The sequence below is a fragment of the Sapajus apella genome, unplaced genomic scaffold (assembly GCF_009761245.1).
Source record: "Sapajus apella isolate SASKATOON/1434 unplaced genomic scaffold, GSC_monkey_1.0 scaffold2621, whole genome shotgun sequence".
NCBI classification, from domain to species: Eukaryota; Metazoa; Chordata; class Mammalia; order Primates; family Cebidae; genus Sapajus; species Sapajus apella.
In genome coordinates, this window is record NW_022439547.1 from 4,796 (window position 1) to 9,155 (window position 4,360).

The 4,360-nt window shown below is 49.9% G+C and overlaps 1 long non-coding RNA gene across 2 annotated transcripts; it reads left to right on the forward strand.

Moving 5' to 3' along the window:
* Positions 1-207: 207 nt before the first annotated feature.
* LOC116547302 lies at positions 208-4,180 on the forward strand. 2 transcript variants are annotated; one of them, XR_004267021.1, is made up of 3 exons: positions 208-530; positions 3,022-3,092; positions 3,681-4,180. It is a non-coding gene; the product is annotated as an uncharacterized LOC116547302 (long non-coding RNA). The 2 variants fall into 2 exon arrangements; XR_004267020.1 differs by lacking the exon at positions 208-530 and adding an exon at positions 1,013-1,447.
* The last annotated feature ends 180 nt before the right edge of the window (positions 4,181-4,360 follow it).

A 4,360-nucleotide genomic window follows, 5' to 3' on the forward strand; every position in this document is an offset into this window, starting at 1 on the left:
ACAGGAGAAATCGGCCTCCTCCCATCCCTCCAGCCCAGTTCCCTGGTCCCTCGCCCATGAAGTAATGTTTGCCTTCCCATAACCTCCAGAAACATTCGTCCCGTCCACCAGACGTGCTCCCGAGCGGGCCGCTCCGGGAACACAGAGGCGCACCTCCAGAAGGGGGCGGCCTCCAAGCCTTCTCCCCTCGCAGCGGGCGCAGCTCTCGCACAGACACCCACTAGCTCCCTCTCCCGGCTCCCCGGCGACCCGCGGCAGCCAATCGAAGGTCCAGTTTTTCGCCAGTGTCGCATCCCTGTGACGTCAACCAACCCCGCCGACGTCGACTCAATCTCGTCATCGCTTCCTTCCGCGCTACTGCCCCTCTAGCCAGCCGGAGGGCGGCTCTTCTCGATGGTCTTAACCTTTCAATTCCAAGCGGGCCGCGCTGGCGCGTGAACGGCGGGAACCGGCTCCTGAGCGAGAACGCGCGTGAGAGAGCCCGACAGAGACGGAGAGCGAGCAAGCGCGCAGGAGAGAATGAGAGCAGGGTGCGGGGCGGGGTGGGAGAGACACTTCCAGAGAGACAGAGCGAGATGCTGAGATCTAGGCTGTCCCCTAGCACAGGCCAGTGTGTCTTGGGACTCGAATCCCTGGGTTGGGCCGGCCGGGAGCGGGGCTTTCGGAGGAAGCGGGTGGTTTTCGCTGTCGCCCTTAGCTCCCCGCTGTGGGAATGGCGGTGACGCAGTCTGTGGGTGACGTTGTTCTCTTTCCCTGCTTAGGGATGGCCTTTTTTAGCGGAGAAAGAGGATGCTGAGACTTGCCACGGGCATTGGTAGCCGGACGGACTACATTTGGGCTATAATCATTTAACAGGTTTAGAAATCACCGTGTTCGCCGGGCGTGGTGGCTCACGCCTGTAATCCTACGACTTTGGGAGGCCAAGGTGGTTGGATCACCTGAGGTCAGGAGTTCAAAACCAGCCTGACCATCATGGTGAAACCCCATCTTTTTTTAAAAGAAAAGAAAGAAAGAAAGAAAGAAATCACTGTGTTCTTGGCATCACCTCCTTCCCCACCTCCTCCTCCACCGCATAGCAGGAGACACTGTGTCTGGAGGGTTTTCAAGGAAGACTGCGTTGTCCCTATTGAAATAAACCATCCCGCAAGGTTTGTTTCAATAGAGTCATGTGACAGAGAGACGTTCAGGATGTGATATATGAGTAGATGTGCATTTAATGGGCACTGCGATTCCTGTATTTGTGAGCAGTGAATGGTCCAGGCCATTTGTGTCCAGTAGCCACACAAGCTGTAGGGTGTTAGGTTTAGAGAAGGAGGGCCTCTCTGCCCTCCACCTTGCTGGAGTACAGGCCACCATGGGTGGTAGCCCTCTGTGCCATCAGAAATGTGGTGCTCTGAGAAGTCATGAAGTTCCAGCTGCATCTCCAATGTCATTTCCCTCTACTAACGTATCCCTGTTCAGTGCGTTGGATTTGTGTGTGGGTGTGAGAGTGGTTTGGTGTGTTTTGCTCAAAAAAGGAAAAGCGAATGGCCTTGCTTGGCTGGGTTTATCAGGATACTAGCAATGGAGAGATAAAGGACTTCTGTATTCTTTTTTTTCTTTTTTTTGAGACGGAGTCTTGCTCTGTCACCAGGCTGGAGTGCAATGGTGCAATCTCAGCTCACTGCAACCTCCACCTCCAGGGTTCAAGCGATTCTTCTGCCTCAGCCTCCCAAGGACCACAGGCGCATGGAACCACACTAAGCTAATTTTTTTGTATTTTTAGTAGAGATGGGGTTTCACCGTGTTGGCCAGGATGGTCTCGATCTCTTGACCTTGTGATCTGCCCGCCTCGGCCTCCCAAAGTGCTGGGATTACAGGCGTGAGCCACTGCGCCCAGCCAAGACTTCCGTATTCTTAGGAGCAGAATTTCAACAACTCCCTGTCAAAGGGGCAGTGTGTCTTACCTGGAATGCTTTGGCATTTAATAAAACGTCCTGTGAATGCTTTTCATAGGGAAGCACTGTTTTTACTGTTTCTGGTTGGAATTGGTTACATTTCAAATCATAGTTCAGAATTCGTGAAATACCTAAGTTAACTCTACATAGCAGTAATCCATTTGCTGTCCTTAGTGTGTGGTTGAAAGATGAATTCCAGATAAGTGTTTGGTTCCAAGCTGGGCAATCGTGCCTGGCACGGGAAATTTAGGTTCTTTAAGGGAAAGGCCTGATATGCTAAAACAAAATGTATACCTTATTTAGCCACTTATGAGAATATGAAGGTCAGGGGAGCCACAGGTAAGTGTATGTCAGTGAATGCGAATTAAAACAGGTGGCAATATAAAGAGAAATTGGTGTCACAAATAGTGGAGTGACTTCTGTATTTCAGCAGACCTCAGTGAGAAATGGTCACCACCACTGCTTAGATGTGTGACCTTCAGTGCTACTCAGAAGCTACTCTCTGATCCTGTTACCTCATCTGCAACTGGTGCAGATAATATATATCATACCACACCCTGGGAGAAGCTGTTCCTACCACCTGGGCTATGGTGGTTTTGACTTCCTCTGTGTCAGAAGCTCCCCTTCTGTCCCCCGCACCATGGTTGTCTTTTTGTTTTGTTTTGTTTTTCGCGATGGTGTCACTGTGTCACCCAGAACAGACTGCACTGGCCTCGACCTCCTGTGTTCAAGTGGTTGTCCCACCTCAGCCCGCCCCCCAGTAGCTGGACCACATGTGTACAGCATCGTGCCTGGCTGATTTTTGAAACTTTTTGTGGAGATGGTGATCTCACCCTGTTGTTCAGGCTGGTCTCGAAACTCCTGGGCTCAAGCAATCCTCCCGCCTCAGCCTCCCAAAGTGCCTGGATTAGAGGTGTGAGCTACCATTTGCGGCTCCCTGGACAGTATTTTATTCCTCAAACTGAGACTTGGCCTTGGGTTGGGGCGGCATTGGACAATTCACTGAAGGCACCACTGAATAAAGTGGGCCCTCAGTAAATACTGCACAAATGTGACCTGGCCAGTGAGGTTATTTTCTTTGTAGGTGAAAGGTGTAGCAGTCACCCAACTGACACCCATAGCATTGACCATATGAACCCAGCCTGACTGCCTTGGGTGAGTCTAGATAAGCTCCTTTCTCATGAGAGGAGACTTGCCCTTTCTCTTCCTCTTGCTACTCTGGACACTCGTCTTGGTCCCTCCCCGGTGCCCCTCCCTGGACTCCCAGTTGTACTCCCGCTGCTTTTCTGTGTACTGACCTACTGGGAGACCCCTGATGCCAGCACCACACTTCACTGCTGTCTTCATTTTCGTTCTCTCTTAAAAGGGGGCATTGCTGGCTTTCTTACTACCTGTTCTTTTGTTACAAAGCTGCTAAGAGTTTTATCTCCTTCACTCCAGACCCAGTAGGATAGAGATGATCTGTGTAGACATCAAAAAGAATGTCTGTGAGCCATGTGTAGGACAGACTCGTTCCTCAATCTGTGGGGCATTGCCTGGCTAAGAGTCAGACTACTTTGCCCTGATGTGGCACGAGACTAGGAACACAGTTTTCAACACCCAGAGAACTTGCACAGATCTTAGTCATTTTGCTGTAGGATTCTGCCATTTGTAAAAAAAAAAAAAATCCATAGTTAATTGGGATTATTAAATGAAATCTGTGTCTTTAAACTGCAGTAAAGCCACTTTATATACCTTCTGCAGACTGCCATCCATGGGGCTCATCACTGTGACTCAGCATTTGGTCATCCAACCATGTGGAGATCACAATTCCACAAGTGTTCCCTGTCTTCCTTCTGCCTGTAAGGTCAACTGTCCCATCCTGATGATACAGGGATCTACAAGGTGTGTTTCCAACCTTCCAGGAGAGACCACGGACCCTGGTGAGGAAGATACACCTGCAAAGAGAGCTTCAGTGCAGTAACAGCAACGGGCATAGCTGGTGTGTTCATCAACTCACGAGAGATCACACTACCAGCATCTCCCGCTTGATTTCCCCAATGACGAACAGCTTATCCTGGAAATGACTCCTTTGGTAGGTAAGTTGGATTCCCCTTACTGTTTCCCCCAGGCATGCAGAGCTACAAAGCAAATTGATAATTGGTATGTTGTGTCAGAGTGGAATCCAAGAATGGAATGCCCTGCAAGTGATGTGATTTCTAAAGCAGTCAATAAATCTTTCTAAATTTCCAGGTGAAGCAACACACAATCCTCCTTCAGTTCACAGGGAAGTGATGTGTATGGAAAAAAATCCAGTTTACTTAAGACGCTGGAAAAAGTTGTTTGCCTCCCTGTAACCTTCACCCCACAAATGCCAGGAGCTGCTTCTAGTTACATGAACATCCAAAGCTGCCCTTGGAAATTTCCAAAATGCCCCAAAGTGG